This window comes from Canis lupus, chromosome 27 (genome assembly GCF_011100685.1).
Source record: "Canis lupus familiaris isolate Mischka breed German Shepherd chromosome 27, alternate assembly UU_Cfam_GSD_1.0, whole genome shotgun sequence".
Lineage (NCBI taxonomy): Eukaryota > Metazoa > Chordata > Mammalia > Carnivora > Canidae > Canis > Canis lupus.
This window is the reverse complement of record NC_049248.1, coordinates 4,588,516-4,610,250: the sequence shown is the minus strand read 5'-3', so window position 1 is coordinate 4,610,250 and position 21,735 is coordinate 4,588,516. Positions and strand designations below refer to the sequence as shown.

Below are 21,735 nucleotides of genomic sequence, written 5' to 3'. Positions count from 1 at the left end.
TAGGATTGAGCTCTGCATTGGGCTCCTCTCCACTCAGCAGGGAGGGAGCCTGCTTCTCTCTCTGCTGCTCCCCACTGCTTGTGCTCTCTCCTTCATGCTCTTTCAAATAAATAAAATCTTTTTTTTTTTTTTTAAAGAATGTTTTTCTCATGTAAGTCTAGAGGCAGACTTGCCAGGGTTCAGACACATGTTCAAATCTCATCAATTTTAGGAACTTTTTATTTCCTTTTGCGTAGTAACATCTGGGGAATTTGGATGTGCTTCACAAACAAATTATAATTTAATTAACAGCGTTTTATATTTCCTAATGGGACTTAAATAAGGATGTACTCTCTAATACTGATAGTGTTTCCAACGAGAGACAATATGTTATTACAAAGGGCCAGACAGTTCAGTGGCTTTCATCCTCACACTTTGCCTCATGGTTGCAAGGTGGCTGCTGTACCTTCGTGCATCACATCCACAGTACAAGCAAAAGGAAGAGAGGTGAGAAGGAGATAACAGGTTTTTTTCTTCATGAAACTTTATCTTTTTTAGTTAGGAAGAGATGTCCTTGCCAACAAATTTGCACTTATGTCTTATTGGCCAGGACTATGTTACATGGCCTTCTGTGGGGGTGCTGGGAAGTTGAGTTTTAGGTTCCCAGCCTCTATAAAAGAGGAAAGCAGAGGAGAAAGAAGGTGGTTGGGGCCTGAGTGCGCCAACCTGTCCTGCCTGCCTCAGTATGTAAAATAAGCAGCTCAGTCTCTGGCACATATAGAAGCTCACCAAATAGCAGCTCTTTACCTCCACACACAAAAATACAAGTGATTTCTGTCTAGGCTGAGGTAAGCCAGCCCACCAAGCAACTCCATTTCTTACTTGGAGCCCTGTAATCGAGACTCTCTAGGAATGCAAATGTGGTGTGCTCAGGAAAAAGTGATTAACACTTCTCTCCTTTCCAGCTCTGCAGAGCCATCTCTAAGCTTATGCACCAGAAGTTTCTAGTGCAAAATAGAAACTTCTGGTGCATGTTTTGCTTTTTCTCACAAATGGGGGTGTTTGCGGGCTTTTTGTTTTTGTTTTTGTTTTCCTTTACCACGCTAAGCCACCTTGCACTTTTGCTGCAGCTCCTTCTGGCCTCTGTGAGAATAAGCTGCAGGAGGGCATCTGAAACCTAGGCACTAGGTCATTCCTGTGAACATGCCCAGGTTTTCAAAGATAATGGGAGGGAGCTGACCTCTCTTCAGTTTCATGTCTGTTAACTCACAGGATCCTCACTGCGTATCTGCAAGCCAAGTATAAGCATTTCTCTTTGCCAAAACTACAACTCAGGGCAAATGTCCAGGGTTATCCAGCTGGTAGACAAGGAGCTGGGATGCAAATCCAGCTCTGTCTGGTGCCTATACCCTTCCTAGTGCAACCCCTTGCCTCCAGAAGTATTACTTTCTGTTTTCTTCTCCACTTTAGGTCCCAAACAGTCAGGCATCTCCTCCAACATCAGGAGCAGGTGGAAAGGTTGTCAGTTATGATGGAAAGCATGGGTGTTGTGGCTGCAGCTACCCCAAGACCTCTGCTCCTCAAGGAAGCTGGCCTCTGACTACTATGTGCTCGCAGGGCAGTGCGCTGAAGTGGCAAAGACTATCAGAATGTGACCTCTGGGATCCCTGGGTGGCGCAGCGGTTTGGCGCCTGCCTTTGGCCCAGGGCGCGATCCTGGAGACCCGGGATCGAATCCCACATCAGGCTCCCAGTGCATGGAGCCTGCTTCTCCCTCTGCCTGTGTCTCTGCCTCTCTCTCTCTCTCTCTCTCTGTGACTATCATAAATAAAAAAAAAAAAAAAAAAGAATGTGACCTCTGAGGTCACTCAGTCCAACGCCCTCAGGGAACAGATGAGGAAGCGGGCCCTGAGAGACAGGTGAATGGCAACAGTAAGAAGAGAGACTAGAACTCAAGCCTCTAAACTTGTAGGCCATTTGCTTTCTCCAGTGAAACAAGCTCCTGATGGTTTTCAGGCTCTAAGGTGGCCTCTCCCAGTCAATCAACAGGCCAGGCTGGAACGCCACCCCAATGAGCCTACTTAGAGACTTTAATGCATTCGCTTAATATTTCTAGAGCACTTATCACAGGCCAAACACTAGAGATATAGCAAAGAACAACAAAGATAATGATCCAAGACTCGTGGAGCTTGTATCCTAGTGGTGCAGACAGAGCAGAAGCAAATAAATGGAAACAAGAAGATAGCTGATATCAGATAGTGACAAATTCCACAGAAAACAACCCAGAAAGAAGACACAAGAGAGTGACCGGGGTGTGCTTCAGAGCTGGGGTCAAGGTCAAGCTCTCCAGGGGCTGATGTCTAAGCTGAGACCTGAATGACAGGAAGAAGGAGCAGGTGTAGATCTCGGAGGGAGAGCTGTCCTCACAGAGTTCACAGCAGGTGCAAAACCACTGAGTGGGGGTGGGGGAGGAGCTTGACTAAGAGGAGCCCACTGGGGCCTGAGTTTAGGGAGAGAGAAAAGCGACAAGGTAAGAGATGCAGGCCAAGGGCTCCCTCAGGCCAGGGAGAGAATTTGTTTTTGCTCTCAATACAATAAGAGGTCACTGGACGGTTTTAAGTACATAGGTGCCATGGTCTCACTTAAGTGTTGAATAGATCATTCTGGATGCCCTGGAAAGAAGAAGAAAGGGGGCAAGAATAGGAAGAGGAAGATGAGTGGTCAAGCAATGACAGCAGTCTTCTAGGGCATACGCCTGTCAAACCATAGAGCTGGGGTTCTCCTAAGGCAGCTGAGCAGGCTGCACCCAAAGCCAAGCATGCCTTTCAGGTATCCTCTGAAGTTATGCATTGTGGGTCTGGCTTTTCACTCCCTTGTGATTCTTAAAGACACACCCTTATGTACTCAAGTCAAAGGAGCAAAATAGAAATCCCTTCACACTATTTTCTGCCTGAAAGGAAGACAAACAAACCACAAATCACTACGTCTAGGACTGGATCATTAATTATGCAGTGAAGTATGTGGAATAATAAAATCTAAAATACACTTGTACCTTTAAATAACTCATGTCCATTGGAAAATATATTAATCCTTTGGTTATTGGCCCTGGCACTTAGAAAAGAAATAATGGGTAATCCAAAAAAATCATCTTCATAATTTGTATTTGGGTTAAACATGCACTTAATGATGAGTATTCAGAGGCAAGTTGGAGCTATTCAATGGTCAGTGGTATTTTGGTTCATATCGTTGTCCAAATTGAATCATAAATGTTTTAAAAAATATTCCCTCTCTCATCATATATTTGTTGTATGCCCATTACACACCAGGCATACTGGGTCCTGGAGCAAACAACCAATATGTTCCCTGTCTTTGTGGAACTTACAATCTAATGGCTGGGCAGACATTGAGCAAGAAAAACACACAGAAATAGGCAGCTACAATTTTTAATAAGGCCTGTAATAGAAAAGAGCAAAGAGAGGGGCACCTGGGTGGCTCAGTGGTTGAGTGTCTGCCTTTGACTCAGGTTGTAATTCCAGGGTCCCGGGATCGAGTCCTGCATTGAGTTCCGCAAGGAAAGGCTGCTTCTCCTTCTGTCTATGTCTCTGACTCTGTCTCTCAGGAATAAATAAAATCTTAAAAAAAAAAAAAGGCAGAATAATGTAGAGATTCTCATTTAGATCATGAGGGTCGGAGAAAGCTTCTATGTTGAAACTCTAAGATGGCCAGGGACCACTGTGGCAGTTGACACACTTCCACTGCTCCCCCACCTCATCCTTATTTCCTACCTCTCTTCCAACAAATACTTGCCCTGGGACTCAATCTCCTACCCCCTCATTCTTCTCTCCCAACGCCATGTCCTCTAAGCTCTGTGACCCCAAGTGCAAACAGACATCCCTCAGAGCCATCATATGGAATTGAGGGGCCAGGAGCCAGGCTGCTACACAGAAAGGATCATGGAACTTCTTGGTCTGATTCTCACACAGGGTCTCACTCCTTTTATGACTCTTGGGGATTGCTTCCTCTCTCCAGAAGTGTCAATGTCCCCCCGTCTGTCAAGTGGAAGGAAGTACACTGTCCCTGGAGTCCCCAGGGCAGCTCCCAGATGTCCTTGGAGGGTCCCAAAGCAGACTGGCAGCCCCCAGGCCAGACTGAGAGCAGAGAGTCTGAGAGCATGAAGGAAAAACCCTAATCCCTCTGGGTCCCCTACAGACTAAGCCTTGGGCAGGGCCAGATCCCATGCAAGGCTCCCAAAAGACTTCTTTTAAAAAGCTACCCGCTAGCCCCTGACATTTCTCCCTACCAGGTTTCAGAAACAAACCCTTGAGACCACAATGAGGAATGTGGTAGGAATAAAGTGATTGAAGAAAGTGTGTGGATTTCATTTCTGGATGCAGCGCTTGATATAAAGTCAGATATGAGTTGCTTACAGTCCTACACTTATCTCCTCACTCAGCCAGCCTTCCCCTCACCCTCAGCCTCTATCCTGTGAGTCTGGCCAGAAACACTCTTCATTAGCACAAAATCCTGCAGTGGCAATGTGACTTCTGCTGACAGAGACCCAGGCTAGCTGTAGGCAAGAAGAGGAGAAGATAAATCTTTTTTGCCATTTCCTATTGCCCGCCCCTCCCAGGCTCGGTTCTGCTATCTCTAGAGTAGGATTGGGGAACTGCCAAGGAAAGCAGCTGATGGAAGGAGAGGTCAGGGAGGGGAGCTACCATGGACCTGAATGAAAGGAAAGAATAGGGGGCATACACATGATTCACAGGAGGGAGGTAGCCCTAGTCTGGGCTCTGGTTGCTGTTCTACCAACACCGACTGGGTGATACCACATCCCTCTCCTGATGGGAAATGAGATCACCCTAGACAAACTTCAAGCCATCTTCCAGCTCTAAACTTTAAAATGCTCAGCGAATGCTAATTTCTACAGCTGTGCTCATCACACATGTACCATGAAGGAAATGGGACAGGCCACAGGCTGTGGGGATCACTGTTTGATAAAAAGGGCATGCACCGGTGCTGCTTTGCCTGCCTGTCAGGAGCAGTACACCTGATGAATGATGACTAAGAATTTGACACACTCCCAGGGACTTTGGTGGACTGTAGCACAGAGGTGAAGGATCCAGGGCTATTCATGACATTTGGGGACTGGGGCCAGGGCAGCCCACATCACTCCAGCATATCCAGTACACTTAAGAGCCACCACCTCAACTGACCAGATTTGAGAAATTTATTTTAACAGCGTTTTAGACTAAGCCTGAATCATATTGCAATGCTATCGGCAGAGTCTCTTGATTGTTTTATAATTCACATTTACTTCAGTCTATTATTGTCCATCACTGCACCAGGTGCTGGAGAAGTAAAGATGAATAGAATCCAGTCCTTGCTTTCCAGCAGTTCCCAACTGACCTGCTGGAGCACCCTGGGGTGTCCTGAACCATTAGTCTAAATGGTACCTTTTGCACAACCCCTTCTGGGCAGGCAGTCTGATGGGCACACAGTCTGATGACAGATTATAGCCAGTCATTGGTCTCCCTTTGTGTTTTCAGTTGAGCACCCTGGTACAGTGAACAATCTGCACAACTGATCCTGGTGGTCATGATGAGATGTCAAATTTCAATCAATGTCTCACATATACTTTTGCTCTAATGTGAAATGCACATTAGCAATGTCTGTCAAATGGAACCCAGGGCCCCAAAGTCACATGATAGTGGAGAGTGGAGGAAGCTGGCTATGAGAAGAGGTAAGAGCTATAAAACCTAGGCAACATGATGGCTTTTGGAACGCAAGAAAATGTAACATATGAGATATACAAGAGCAGGTATTCATAGCAGCAAACTAGTATTAGAGGGATAGCAAACGATAGTGTGGTAAGGGTGGATGCTTTCGAACTCACTGTAAGACCCAGTTATACTGCAGCAATAATTGCACTATAATTATTCTTGACTTATTTATTTATTTTTTTAGTATTTTAATGCCTTGAAGTGTGCCGCACACAATAAAATTAGTAAAGTAAACAAAAAAAAATAAAAAATAAAAAGGTTGGAAACTACCAAGCTCGTGGAAAAGAAATGTATAAGAAAATAATTCCAGCTCTGTGCTTGAGTTCTTACTGGATACATGAGATCAATAGGGGCAAGGCACTTAGTTCTACCTAGAGAGGTCAAGGAGGGACTCCAAGAAGTGGTGTAATAAAACAAGTTTTGAAGGTTGAGTAAGAGTTCACCAAGGATATAGGGCAAGAAAGGCTTCCAAGTCATGGGAACCTCTTGGGCAAATATGTGGAAGAATGAACAAATTTTGTGTGCTGAGCTGCATATGGTGGTATGGCTGGAGAGGGCAGAAAGAGTATAAGAGTGTCAAGAGCGGAGGTTGAAGCCAGCTCACAAAAGAATACTAAGAGTGTGACTCCTGTCTTATTCTTGTCTCAAATTCAAACTCTCACACCACCCCAGCAGAAAACGTAGGATCATTCTGAAGATCCACATGACGGAAATTTCTCTGGAGTCAATAAAACACTGTTTAATTTTTTAACTTGGGTAGTTACTACCCGTAGCACTACTAAATAGCTGACAGAAATATCAAGGAGCCACTTCTGCTGAGTAGAAGGCTACATTTGGATTAGCTTGTATGACCCATGAAAATGTGGGGCCTCTTGTTTGAAAATAATTAGAAATTTTAAGACAGTAACAACAGAGCATTAAATGAAGTGCAGGTCCTGTTGAAGCATGGAGCCCTGTGCAGGTGGCCTGCCCATAGGACCAGCCCTATGGCTGAGGGAGACCAGAAGGCCTTATTAGAACATTTTCTCTCTATTGGATTTATTTCTTTGGGTAAGAGAGAAGGATGGGGGATAAGAGAGATTGAGAGGCCATTTCAAAGCATCAAAAATCCTTTTTTTTTTTTAGCTGAATTTTCAACATCCAGTATGTTGAAAAATAATATACAGTCATGCTGTATATTACATCTGCATAACTTATTAATAAATAGAAGTTTGTACATTTTGACCCCCTTCACTCATTTCTCCTCCCACAATCCCACCTCTGGCACCCATCAATCTATTCTCTATATCTATAAGCTTGGTTTGGGGACTAGTTTGGAGTGTTTTAGATTCCAGTGTAGAAATGATATCATATGGTATTTATCTTCTCTGACTCACTTAGCATAATGCCCTCAAGGTCAGTCTTATTTCTATTCTTCCAGTATTTACCTTTAATTTTTTTTTCAGCAGAAGCAGTTTTATTTCCAACAATGTGTGATTGTCAACTGATAATTACTTTATCTTGTCCTTTTTTTTGTTTCTGTTCATTTCAATTTTAACTAAGTTTAAGTTATACAGATATTTTCTCCTTGTGAAAAACTAACATTATAAGTTTGATCAAGTTCCTCTTTAACTACATCCCCAATCCTCTCTCAGAATGTAATGACCATATTTATTTTTGAAACATATTCCACCAAAAAAATAAAAATAAAAAAAGAAACATATTCTACCTACTTTTTGCATTACATGCATTACATTATACATATTTACATATATATTTACATATGTGTATATGTGTGTGTAACTGCAAAAAATATATATTTTCTGCTATTCTATTTATTGAAATTTATCATGAAAACACAGTTGATTAGCTAGGCAAAGATATATAGGAAAAAGTTTGCATAACCATATTGGAAATACTTATTTTATTGAAAACATCCTAAATATCCATCAACAGGGGAGGGGATTGGTTAACTAGACTGTGGTACATTCATACATTATAGCAAAAATGATGTAATATATTCTTAAATCCATTGACATAAAAAGATAACTAGAATATATTCTAAAATGAAATAAATCTGCTTACAAACACACACACAATTAAGAGGGTATTCATCAAAACAATATGATGATTGTATCTGATGGCTACTATTTCTTCAGATAATCTTACTTTCTTATTTAATATTTTATATTGATTGAATTTTCCTACAATCAGCATATACAGATGCTATACTTTTGAAAATTTATTCCCCCAAAATAAATTTTAACATAGATGCTCTGAGAATATTCACTATGTTTATCCAAAGGCTTCTCTTCCCCCCTAGCAGGTGACCTTGGACACTTGGAAAAGCCTATGCCCCAGTTATAGAAGCAGACTCTAGAAACTTGGGGAAGAGGAAAAGAGGACTAGCTGCATGTGCTACACATACTAAAAAATTTAAGCTGTAAATATTTAAGTGTCATTTTGCATGTTATTTATATATTTGCTCAGCTGTCTGTACTTATGTTTTCTGTACCCTAAATGTGCTTTTCTATGTTTTGCCTTAAATAATGTTCTCCTGGGAGAGCTGTAAAGTCCTTCATGTAGAATGCCAAGAGAGCATTTCAAGCAATTGGACATCTGACCAATTATTTTGACACTGTTAATAAAGATCAATAATTATTTCAAGCACTAATTAGTGCAACTAATGTTCTTGATGTCATTAGAAGTATACCTCACAATAGTTTAAAAACTCCTACATCTAGTATAACATCTTTCTCATGGGAATTATACCTGAAATGGTACACTTTGATTCCACAATCATTTCTTTTCCACCTCCTATTAAACACCAGATATCATTCCAGAAAGGAGTAGGCAAAGTCATCAAGTTCATAATCAAATGCAGGCTGAATTCAAGCTAATTGAAACTGATCAGTATTTTTTTTTAATTTTTTTTAAATTTATTTATTCATAGAGACACAGAGAGAGAGAGAGAGAGAGAGAGAGAGTCAGAGACACAGGCAGAGGGAGAAGCAGGCACCATGCAGAGAGCCTGACGTGGGATCCGATCCCGGGTCTCCAGGATCATACCCTAGGCTGCAGGCGGAGCCAAACCACTGCGCCACCGGGGCTGCCCAAAACTGATCAATATTTAACATCTGATCATTTGCCAGTCCTTCTGGAAGAGGAAAGGTGCTGACCAGATGCAATGTAGCTGTATTTTTCACACAGATAATGAAACCAAGGCCAGTTTCCACTCTCTTAGAGGGTAGTAACACTCTTGGGAAGAGTTTCTCCCATTTTAAAGATTAAAAGGGAAAACAGGCTGAGTCAGACACACTGTATGATGCGTATGCAGAGGAGCATGACTTATACCTGAGTTTTTCTACCTCCAGGAACATAGCTGTTTTTCTTGGGAATGGCTCGGGATCTGTACAAAGATTTTTTTCAGGGCCACAGCAGCATGGCACCTTCATCAAGCAGGAATGCCAGGGAGGCAGGAGGAGAGATCATGAAGGGCTCCTTCATTTCCTTGCAACCTTCCTAGGTAGTGACTGGAAATTGTTCTGAAAGACAGGCTTGTGCTCAGGGGATGGAGAAATTCAAGTTTTATGCTGCCTGTCCTGTGATGGTACAATCTGAATGCTAAGCTAAGCTAATGTGTCATACATCCTGAGGACACCAATAATATCAGGTCAGACTCTTCAGTGCAATGTGTGTGTGCTCATGTGTGAATGCATACATGTAACCATTCATACACAAACAAAGGTATTTTCTGTGACTCTATTTCTAGGAATAGCTACAGAAATTCAATTTCTAGGAATGGATATAGATGTGCCAGCATGCACATCCCACAGCTTCTATCCTGTAACTCCAAGCAATAGATACAGCCCATTTTAGAGCAAAGGGAGTCTAAGTGTTATTCATATGATGTTTACATCTCGTAGAGAGTTTCTAGAACCTCTCTACTCCAGTTTTCCATGTTGGGTCACTCCATCAGATATGACAGGCAAATGTGCCGCAGTACAGACAGAGGCTGCTGGCTCCCAGCAGGTGCAGAGGACATGCTACAGACCTGGAGGAGGAGCACAGGTCTCCAAATTTGGTACTACTTCCTCCGTAGCTTCGTGTTTAGGATTACACAATCCCTCTCTTTTTTCCCCCAAAATAAGAGACTGTTCTCCCCTATTTTGCAGCTGCAAAAAATGAGGCCCAGACCTTGCAGCCATGCCTAAGCATTTGTGACTCAACCAGTGCTTGGAGCTCAGGGGAAACCACTCACTGGGAAAGACCATAACAAGAGCTGACTCCTGCATTCTCAGTTCAATCTCTGGGCAAAGAAATGATAACATTCTTCATGTGAACACAGAGCAACTGAACAGAAGCCTTCTGACTCATGTCCCATTCTCTTCACTCCTCATCTGACCTGTCACACCCCTTCTTCCCTCCTCACAGATTCTTCACCTGCTCTCTCAAGTGTGTTCTGTGAAATAAAATGGAACAGTAGGATCTTGTTAGTGGAGTGGTGGGAGGGGCAGGGTCTGTCCTTTGTCAAAGGTGAGGATAAAACAAAACAAAACCCACAAGTCCAGGAGTTCATATTATAGACCTGTGTGGTCTGGAGTGGTAGCCACCGGCCACATGCAACTATTCAGTACTAGGGATGTGCTATGTGCAGCAGAAGGACTATATTTTTTAATTTAAATGAATTTTAATATAAACTTAAATTTAAAAACTGACCATTTAATTTGGTTACTGGAAAGCATAAGTATGTATGAAGCTACTGAGATTTGTAACTCTACTTCTTCAACAATAAACATTATGAAATCTAAATACAGATCAAGTATTTCCTTTTTTTTTTAGAGTTATTGCTTTTCGGAGTTCTTTAAGATTTTTTTAAAATGTATTTATTCATAGAGACACAGAGAGAGAGAGAGGCAGAGACACAGGCAGAGGGAGAAGCAGGCCCCATGCAGAGAGCCTGACATGGGACTTGATCCCAGGTCTCCAGGATCACACCCTGGGCTGCAGGCAGCACTAAACCACTGAGCCACCAGGGCTACCCCAGATCAAGTATTTCCAATGAAAATGTAGTATCTAGGGCAGCCCGGGTAGCTCAGCGGTTTAGCACCGCCTTCTGTCCAGGGCGTGATCCTTGAGACCTGGGATGGAGTCCCACATTGGGCTCGGTGCATGGAACCTGCTTCTCCCTCTGCCTGTGTCTCTCTCTCTCTCTGTGTCTCTCATGAGTAAATAAATAAAAAAATCTTTTAAAAAATAATAAAATATATTTTAAAAAAAGAAAATGTAGTATCTAAACTCAGATGTGCTCTGAGTATGAAATACACATCAGAGTTGGAAGACTTAGCAGGAAGGAAAAGTACAATATCTCATTAATAATTTTGATACTGGTGCATGTTGAAATGAACATACATACTTTAGATATACGGTGTGCAATAAAATTATATCATTAAAATTAATTTCACCTGATTCTTCTTTTTACATCTTTAAATGTGGCTACTGGGAAATTTTAAATGACATATCCTATTTCTATTGGTTCTCTGCTCTAGATGTTTAATGTTCCTGGGAACAGTGCTGGAGAGGGGATATCCTGCAGAGGCTCATTTATCATTTGCCCACTCATATTGCTACAAGGTCCCTCCAGAACACTTTCCAACTCCCTCTTTCTGAATTACTGGTTTAATGTTACTAACACCATGAACATGCACTTTCCCTCATCCTTACCCTACCGACAGCGTTCTCTCTCCTCAGGCCTGTTCCTCCTTTGCCCCTCTGCCCCGCTTTGGAAAAACCATTTCTACCATGAAGAACTCTCCTCTCCCTCTCCATTTCTGTCTTTTCCTCTAACACCATCTTCTCTGACTTTTCCTGATGACCTCCATCTCTTGAAACGACTCCATTAGAGTTCAAGGTCTTCACGAGAGGTCTATTTCATTAGAGTCTTGGAAGAAGGTCCAAGGGAGAGGCCATCATGATCTGTGCCAACTCAGGCCTCTCTCCTGCCACTTTGTTGTGTCTCCCTACTGCTGGGGCCAGATGTTCATGCCCTCTGTCTTCATCCTCTCCACTTCACTCTCCCTTTCTCACTGACCCCACATCTCAGGTTGGATTTCTGGAAAACGGACTCTCCATGGAGATGGAGATCTGCAGGTAGGAGGTCTGCTATAAGTAGTCTTAGGAACAATACCTGTAAGCAAGTGAGGAAGTGGGACTGGACAGAGAGTGAACTTGAACTGATGTGCAGTTTTCACGGAGGCCTCAGTTGATCCCTTGGGAAGCCCTGGAGCTGGGATAACCCTTCAGGGTCTCCTGGTCTGAAAGCAAGGGGATGTGCCTTTGTATTCCTGCATCAGTTAATTGGATGAGATGTCCCCAAGGAGGGGCAATGTGGCTTGTACTCCCCACTGTTGAAATAATTCTCACAGAATTCTCCCAAAGATCTCCTAATTTCCAAGTCTAATCCAGTTTTCTTGGGCACCCTCTTCTTGGGTGTCCCTGTAGCATGGGCTTCTCCTGGATTTGGGTGTCCTACACAGTGCTGACCCTCCTAGATGGTGTCAGTTTCTTTCACTGGCTCCTTTTCTTTCTTTTATTTTTCTTTCTTTCTTTTACTTATTTTTCTTGCTTTCTCTTAAAGATTTTATTTATTTATTTATTTATTTAAGAAAGAGAGAAGTACTAGCAGGCAGAGGAGCAGAGGGAAAAGGAGAAGCAGGCTCCCTGCTGAGTAGGGAGCCTAATAATATGTGGCTTGATCTTGGGAATCTAGGACCATGGCCGCAGCCAATGGCAGATACCTAACTAACTAAGCCACCCAGGTGCCCCTCACTAGCTTGTTTTCAAGCTTGAATTTGTCCTTAGCCAGGCCCACTCTACGTTGTTCAAAGTCTCTCCTTCTTGTCTTCTTTCAGTTTCACATCACTCCAGGTCTTCCTCCAGACTTCCATACCCACAGCCAACGTAGTCCTTCTTCAGGTCCCCTGGCTACACTTCCATCCACAACACACAAGGCAGGCTCTGTGGAACCCGCGTCCACTGCATCCTTCACATTCACTCCCACTTCGGGTCTGCCCCTCACAGGGAGCGTTGCAATCACCCCCTGCAACCTCCACCTTGCCTGCTCTGCTGAATTTTTGCTCTGGTGCCATGCCTCTGTCAGCAATCCCTGTCTCCAATGGCTCCCCTGACCTAGCCTCCCTGGTAAATGGGTAACCTTGCTTGCTGCAGTCCAGTTTCAACAGAACAGTGGTTGGACAGGCACCGGCCTTTGTTGCTTTGAGAGATAATATGCTGCACAGTTAGAGCAGAGCCAGTCATAGGCAGCTTTGCACCTGTTCCCAGCCAGGGCACAGCCTGGGCTCTGTGTTTACTCTTCTGCTTTTCTCCAGTCTAGGAAGAGGTTTTGATGCTCCCTGGGCCCAGGAAACATAAAGCCGAGCCCATGGTCCACAGGGCGCTCCGGGACAGGGGAGTCTTCTTACGCACAGGGGTGGGCAGAGGGCGAGGGGCGGCTCATTGGGATCCGTCCGAGTGGCTTGTCCCTAGAGTCTCTGGAAGCCCCCACGGGCCATTTTCCCCGGACCTAAGCCACCGACCCACCCAGGGTCAAGCCAGACCTGACGGAGGCCCCGGGGGCGGGCAGGGCCGACCGGAGCTTTGCGAGCCGCCTCCCTGCGGGAGGGATCCGCGGGCAAGCACAGCGGCCCTCACCGCGACTTCCTTGGCTCTGGGAGCTCCGAGACGGAGGGAGGCCAGCTCCGAGCAAAGACGCGGCCCGGCTCCGGGCTTCCGGGCGCCGCCGCCGGCCGCGAGGCCCCGAGCCTGGGACTCGGAGGGGGCGCGCCGGGAGGGTGGGCTCGGGGCGCGGGGCGGGGCGGGGCGGGCCGGCAGGAAGTGCCCGGGGGCTCCGGCAGCCCGACCTCCGGGGCTGCCACGGCCGGAGCGCGGCGGGGTGCCCAGCGAGCGCCCCGAGCCTCCCGAGCGCCCCGAGCCTCCGGCTCCCGTCGCTGCGTGCGGAGCCCGGTGAGTGCGCGGGGGGGGCGCGGGGCTCGCAGGGCCGGGCCGGGCCGGGCGGGGGAGGGGGGCGTAGGGGGAGGAGGGCCGGGACCGGGAGTGGGGGGTGGAGGAGGACCGGGGCCGGGCGGGGGCCGGGGGGAGCGGCGCGGGGCTCGGAGGGCGGGGGAGGGGGGGCGCAGGGGGAGGAGGGCCGGGGCCGGGGGGGGCGCAGGGGGAGGAGGGCCGGGGTGGGGCGCGGGGCTCGGAGGGCGGGGGCCGGGCGGGGGCCGGGGGCGGGGGGGAGGTGGGGAGGCGCCCAGCCCCCTCCGCGCGCGGCGTTGCGGGTTCAGAGCCGGTCAGCGGCGGGGCCTCGGGCTGCGGCGGGGGGGCGGGCGGCCGGGTCCCGCAGGGCGGACGCGGCGTTGGTCTCCCGGCTTCTGCTCTCGGGTCCGCCCTTCTGCGCGCGGGGCCTTCGCTGGGAGAGAGCCCGGGGCCTCCGAGGGCCGCGCAGCCCAGCGCGCCCAGGGCCTGTCTCTTCAAAATGTCATTCTCTTTGTCCGCCTGAACTCTAGCAGCTGGCTGTTAGGCCCAAGGCCCGGTGGCCAGTCCAGAGTAATTCTAGCTAGAATTGTAATGGACTTTGGCTCAGCAGCGCCTGCCAAAGAGAGTTTGCTAAATGCTGGCGGCTGGTGTGGCTAATGCGCCCGCAGGTCTGCCTGCCCGGCAGGTCCCCTGAATCCCATGGGGGCACATCTGTGTATTGTGAGGACACGGCTGGGCAGGCCCTGTCACCTGTGTTTGCCTGTCCACTCCTGCAGGTGCAGTTGGCTGATTTGGTATGGGAAGAAGGAAGATGTGGATGGTTGTAGGGTGTATTGTCTTCCCAGTGGTATGTGCAGTGCTGACAAGCATGAACTGGCTGAAAAATATGAAAGGGAGGAGGGGTCAGTCGGGTTGGGCAGTAGAGCATCTCACCTTGGGTCTGAATTGCTACAGATCTCTCCAGGGTGTGGGCAAACGTTAGGAGTCAGGGGTGGCACAGAGAAGAGACAGCTTCTGGAAACACTGGTAAATACACTCCAAGGCATAAGATGTAGGTGGAAGGGTGGGATGAGAATGAGTGTGGTATTAGGCCACGGTGGATACTCTGTATTTAATTTGTGAGCAGCTGGATGATAGCTACCTTTGGAGTCTGGAGCCCTGAGTTTGAATCAGAATCAGTGGTTGTTACCTATATTACTAGTGATGTTCCCTGCAGAGGTTTCTCAGGGGCTCAGTTGCTTTGTGTGCAAAATGGGACTTACAGAACTGCTGTCCTGCCTCCCTCAGGAGGTACCTGGAGGCTCAAAATGACTAATGCCTGAGAAAGTGCTGGGACAGCCTTAGGCTCCAAGGGTGAAAGGCAAATGCTGGGCTCATGGGGCTGAGTCCAAGTCAGAGGCTTGGGGAACACTTTGAGGGCCTGGAACTCTTTGGTTGGGGGTTGCCGATACTCAGCATCACAGCGGCATGTGCCTAGAGCCCAGCTTTGGACTCCTGGTGTGTGAGATACTCCCAGACCTGTGTGGTGCAGGAGGTTTTGTGTGAAAGCCTTCTACAGCCCGGGAGGAAAACTGGCTTGACTGGCCTTTCTGTTGTGTAACCCTAGAGCAGCTGGACTTTTCAGAGAGCCTTCCTCTGGGTGAGCCACCATTTTGCTTTTATCTTCAAGCCACCAGCAGGAGCAGTAATGAGCACTCGCCACAGTTGGAAAGAAGCCAGGGAGATAGGGGAGGAGGAAGCTTCCCCAAGCATTGTCATGGGTGTGGGATGTCAACTGCAGGGTGCTGTCTTCTGGGGTACAGAGCCAGGCCCAAATCGGCTGAGGAGGGCTGAGAGGATGCCAAGAGTCATAACAGGCAGCCAAGCTATGGTTGGGGTGTGGTGGGCACTTGGATGTCCCTTGTTACAGTGCCTCATTTGCATTTGGTGGCTGTTTAATAAACACTGGGAAGGAAAAGCCTTTGGCCAGGGGGCCTGGAACCCAGAGTCAAGTCCTGACTCTGCTTCCAACTTGCTTGGTGTACCCGGGGAGAGTCACTTTACCTCTTTAGGTCTGCTTCCTCAGTGGTCAAAATCAAGGCATCTGTCCAGATTTTTGTTCTGCCCTCAGCTCCTGTTTCACTTCTCCAGAGAGGTCATTCCTCCATCCCCTGTTTGAAGGAGCTTCCTCCTGGGCCACAAGCTCATTGCCTTGATCTGATCTTTCATAGCACTTGCCATCATCTGAACTTAACTCTGCTATCTCCAGCCATAATGGAAGATTTGGAAAAGCAGGGCCCTCCCCTGGCCTTACCTGCTGGCTCACCCACACCCGGAACATAGTAGGTACTCAAAGAAGATTATGTCAGAGAGCAAGCAAGTAACTTAATAAGCAGGGAATGGCAGCGGCAAGCTTTTCAAACTGTGTTCCTAAGAGCTTTTGAGGGAGGAACAAACCTGTAAGGCAGGCCATGGGTCCCTCACTCCAGCAGCTGGGGTTAATCTGAGTTATGGGCTGGCTTCCAGGTAGGATTTCCTTTGAAGAAAAAGCCCTCCCACAAAGATAAAACTGGAAAAACCATTGTATCAGAAGATTCCTAGGGGCCTTTTCAACTCCAAGTTGAAATAATAGTACTGCATCTGGAAGTAATACGTGCTTGGCCCTCCAGGAGGACCAAAGATGGTGATTCAGACATTGAGATCCTGCAGATCATTTCTGCTTGGCCATGGAAGTTGTCATAGGTTTATGTTTTTTGTAACTGGTTTAATTTCCTGAATTTTTGGATAAGGTTAATATGAAAATTATTTTGCACACAGTACAGCAACAGGCGGTCCATGGGAACTCTGAACCATGTGAGCTGAGCAGGAGGGGATACTGAGTAACATCTGCAAAGTGGATAAGCCACACTCTGATACTTGAGAGCTGCCTGTTCAGGATGACTGTGTCTGTCATCATCCAGCCTGGAGTGTGTTCCCAGGTGGACCGCCCAGACATGTCTCCTGCCCTGTAGATGTCAACTCAGCATGCTTTTTCTTGAGTAGTTGGCGCAACATGATGGCGCACCCTGGCCCATATTTACAGCAGCCTTGTCAGGCCCGGGGTGGTCTCTTCCTGTAAATCCATCTGCAGGTGGTGTTATGGCTCTCGTAATCAGGCCTGTGCCCAGGTCTTTGGCACAGAATACATGTTGACCACCACCTTTGTTAAACCCCATAAGAGTTAGTATAGCACATGCCTACTATGATATAGTTATGTAACACATAATATTATATATATGTAATTATGTAGGTTGAATGAATGTATAGTATATAATATGTAGCATAATAACATATACTAAGTACATGCTATTAGTATATATTATACATATTATATAATTACATATTATAGTATGTACTGTTAGCATTATATACTATATATTACTATTATATACTATATAGTAATAGAAATAACATAAAATAGCAATAATATATAATATATAATAGTATAGGTAGTATATAATAATGTATATATAGTATACATATAATATATAATATATAAGTATGTACTAATAGTACGTAACATGTAATGGGAATATTATATATTAATAGCACAACCTTAAGGAGAAGGACATTCAGTTGTTTAGTTGGGCTGTTTTGGGTTCGTGACTGAGAGGGAGGCTATGGAGAAAAGTAAAAAGGAGACAGGGAACACAGAACCCCTGTTAATTCCTTCTGACCCTTGACCTCACTTCTTGTAGCCGGCCCAGCTCTGGCTGACTTCCGTGGGCTCCTGGGTTCATGACGTCTGTCTTTACAAGGGGTTACCCTGCAGAGTTGAAGGAGGGGCCAATCAATAGCACATACTCACATAGTGCCTCCTATGAGCCTTCAGGCCTGAGAATACCTAAAGACCTGGCCCAGACCTCCAAGCATCTAGTTGTTAGGAGATTGGAATCACTCCCAGGAAGAGAGGAGAAAACAGCTGAGTGCATGCTCCATGGTGTAGTGCTCATCCAAGCCATAGCTGGAGCTCAGGGAATGAAAGGAAAACCGGTGTGGATGGCAGGGTGGAGAGCCCAGCTCGGGGTCAGGCGCTCCAGCCTGGAATCCCTTCCTTGTGGGTGGCTGTCCGTGTGTTTCGTGATCTCACTGAGCTTTGGTTCCTCCTCTGCCACCAAAGAAAGGATCTCTAACTCCCGGCTGGCCTGGGTACAAATGGCTGAGTTAAATGTGGAGAACCCCAAATTCAAAGAGGAGCACAGAGCACCCAGATGTGGGCTGACCAAGATGAACACTCTGGACAAGGCTTCTCAATGACAAGGGGGCCCGCCAGGTGGTGACTGCTGCACCATGAGTCCCAACCCTGATCTTGTTTGCCAGTCATTGGGGGGTACACCCTGTCCAGCCAACCACCCTTTTTCTCCTCTGGGTGCCCCCCCAGGCCATTCCGCTCCCCACACAGGACTCTGGGGATGCAGCAGGTGAGCAGGATGCAGCTAGATTTAAGCAGCTCCCTCCTGCCTTAGTGCCCTGTGTACAAATTGACCCTTCTTAAAGACTTAAGGGGTTTTACTGCAAAATGCCAAGAATTCAAGAATTGAGGCTGTTACATGGGTTCAGGAAATGTTAAAGGAAATTGCTCTGATGTTCCCTGATCTCTTTTGAAGTAGTAAGTTTTGAAATAAAGTAGAGTTCCCTGACCCTCTTTGACGGCAGGCAGCGGCAGAGAATCCTGCAGCGGCTCTCACCTGTGTCCTGACTTCCAGATTCTTCTTTTTTGAACCAATGTTTGGTAAGATTTTTGTCAGCCACGCTTTGGTACAAATGAAAATTTGTTTCTCCATCAAAAACAATTAATCAAAGACCATAAAAGTGAATAGTGCTTTCATTACCTAGTGTCTACTTTTCTACTTTCTATCCTTTACATTTTAAAAAGATCAGTGTAGACCATTTAACCAGTAGATTCTAGGGTGCCTAAGAGAAGAGAACAAAGAACAGGACTGGGCTGGTGTTGTCCAGCTAATCTGAGGTTTGGAACAGATTGCAAAATTATAAAAAATTTTCCACTATCCTGTTTGATTGTGGAGGTGTGGTAGCTAGCCTCTGAAGCTTTTTTGACAGGTAAGTGCTCGTCTTTCCATAGGTGCTCTTGAAGTATTGTAAACACATTTCTCTCTTAGACCCTCTTCCACAAACAAGTACTAGGATTCTGATCCTTGGGAAGCCGTGTCCAATACTCTGGTTCCAGAATTATATTCTTCACCACAGCTTGGGGGTAGAAATGATGTTTTTGACTTTTTATCCTTGACAACTAGCACCCAGCTGGGCAAATAGTAGGAGTTCAATGAGTGTTCATAGCGTAGGTATTTCAGGAGGGAGCTTCTCAGTCATCACTAAGGCTGTGCCTCTGGGAGAAGCACTTCAACCAGGGCTGGCCGTTAGTTTGTCAGACCCAGTGCAAAATGAACCTGTGGACCTGTGGTTCAAAAAGCAGGAAAAAGTGCCATGAAAAGTACTAACATGTAAATCTTTTTCCAGTCTTCTGCAGTCTCTTTCTTGACCTGTCACGGTAGATTTTATTGGCCACTCAGTGGCATTCTAAGTAAAGAAAAATTAAAACTTTAAAGCATTAGCATGCATTTTACTCATTCATCTTGATATTGTGCAATGTCAGTTTTAAATGCAAGTAGGGGCACCTGGCTGGCTCCTGCGGAAGAGCGTGTGACTCTTGATCTTGGGGTGGTAAGTTCGAGCCCCACGTAGAGGGTAGGGATTACTTAAGTAAGTAAAACAAAAAAATGAAGTAAGCTAAATGCCAACATATGAGCGGTTAACTCATATGTAGAATCACCAAAATCACACAATTCATACATCCTAGCTCATATTCTATTCTTCTCAGAGCACTGGAAATAATGCACAAAACCTTGATGTTTTTGTTTACCTTCTTGATACATGCACCTTCTGTCAAACACTGTTACACTCCACTTTCAGCCCTTTGGCTCATCATTTTGAGCACAAGTAGATGACTAATGCAGGAAGTGCCACATACAGAAAAGGACAGGGTATCACAGGGGTCCGTGGCTGCTATGTGTTTCTTACAATGCATAGTTTGCTTTCTGCAAAGCTCTGGTTCCAGCAGAAAGACTGACCTCCTTGGGCCATTAGCACCCACTTGCCTGGTTATAAACAGAATACCTTGCCTTGTACTCACTCTGAGGTTCCCAGAGGACCTCGCCTGGAGGATCCCCAGGGAATTCTGAGCTCATGGGGCATCGCAGATCAGATGAGATCAGCAAGGAACAGTGGACACACACACTGCGCCTCTCTCCTCACATTCATGCCCACCATCACATGGGGCTTCACATACAAACCATGAGCTGAAAGATAAAATTATTAAAAATTGCAGGATGCCAATAGCAGAGCATTAAACCAAGTGCCAGACCCTCCTCAGCTTAAGATACTGGGAGTCTGCAGTTTGCCTGCTCCCAATGCCAGCTGGGCTTCAATCCTTGACCTTTCATTTTGGTCACATTTTTAGATGGTGGCCCACTTGGGCAGAACACATCCTTTAAATGATTGGGCCATTCGAGTGCCCTCAGATTCCAGTGAGGATTTTATATCTTTAGAAAATAGCAAAGACTTCCATTTCGTTATCCAGGTCTCCATCCTTCTCCTTGAAATCATTTACATTTTTAAACAGCTTGGATCATTTACTCACAGGCCTAGCATGTTTAAGGAGCTCAAAAGGAAGGAACAAAGAACAGGAGTAAAGGTGGATATGGCCCGTTTTTGTCTGAGGTTCAAAGATACCAGCTAGCTGTTCTAGGCATGACCATTTTTATACCCAAACCAAACAGATTGTTTGGGTTGAGGAAGGGTGTGGCTTAGTTACCAATCAAGGTGGTACTTTTTGGATGACTCCACATTTTGGGGGTGCTTTTTGCCCACAGAGAGGCTTAAGGAAGCCAGACCTTCCAGAAGAAATGAATCCCTCCCTCTGTGGTGAGACAAGTGAGGCAAGGAGACAGGAAGTTAGGACTGGAAGTGCCTGGCCAGAATAAAATACTCAGAAAGCAAGTGTTGCGGAGCATTTTCTCATGTGCCTGTTGGCCACGTCTGTGTCTTCCTCTGTGAGATTTCTGTTCATGTCTTTTGCCCATTTCATGATTGGATTGTTTCTTTGCTGTTGAGTTTAATAAGTTCTTTATATATCTTGGATAGTAGCCCTTTATCTGATACGTCATTTGCAAATATCTTCTCCCATTCTGTAGGTTGTCTTTTAGTTTTGTGACTGTTTCTTTTCCTGTGCTGAAGCTTTTTATCTTAAGTACCAACAGTTCATTTTTGCTTTTGTTTCCCTTGCCTTCATAGATGTATCTTGCAAGAAGTTGCTGTGGCCAAATTCAAAAAGGGTGTTGCCTGTGTTCTCCTATTGGATTTTGATGGATTCTTGTCTCACACTTAGATCTTTCATCCATTTTGAATTTATCTTTGTGTCTGGTGTAAGAGAATGGTCTAGTTTCGTTCTTCTGCACGTGGCTGTCCAATTTTCCCAGCATCATTTATTGAAGAGACTGTCCTCTTTCCAGTGGATAGTCTTTCCTGCTTTGTCGAATATTAGTTGACCATAGAGTTGAGGGCCCATTTCTGGATTCTCTATTCTGTTCCATTGATCTATGTGTCTGTTTTTGTGCCAGTACCACATTGTCTTGATGACCACAGCTTTGTAGTACAACCTGAAATCTGGCATTGTGATGCCCCCGGCTCTGGTTTTCTTTTTTAATATTCCCCTGGCTATTCGGAGTCTTTTCTGATTCCACACAAATCTTAAGATGATTTGTTCTAACTCTCTGAAGAAAGTCCATGGTATTTTGATAGGGATTGCATTGAATGTGTAAATTGCCCTGGGTAGCATTGACATTTTCACAATATCAATTCTTCCAATCCATGAGCATGGAATATTTTTCCATCTCTTTGTGTCTTCCTCAATTTCTTTCAGAAGT

At 45.8% G+C, this 21,735-nt stretch overlaps 1 protein-coding gene and 1 long non-coding RNA gene across 10 annotated transcripts in view; both read left to right on the top strand.

Moving 5' to 3' along the window:
• Positions 1 to 1,848, top strand: part of LOC119866438 — a 35,359-nt gene extending 33,511 nt beyond the window's left edge. Inside the window, exon 5 of the long non-coding RNA XR_005379743.1 lies at positions 1,450 to 1,848. This is a non-coding gene — a long non-coding RNA (uncharacterized LOC119866438). The remainder of the gene's footprint in view (positions 1 to 1,449) is intronic.
• An 11,790-nt stretch (positions 1,849 to 13,638) lies between these two features.
• TSPAN11 (tetraspanin 11) overlaps positions 13,639 to 21,735 on the top strand; it is a 74,833-nt gene continuing 66,736 nt past the window's right edge. For all 9 annotated transcript variants that reach the window (XR_005379737.1, XR_005379738.1, XM_038576485.1 and 6 more), the window contains exon 1: positions 13,639 to 13,759. The gene's annotated coding sequence lies outside the window, so the exon portion shown is untranslated. The remainder of the gene's footprint in view (positions 13,760 to 21,735) is intronic.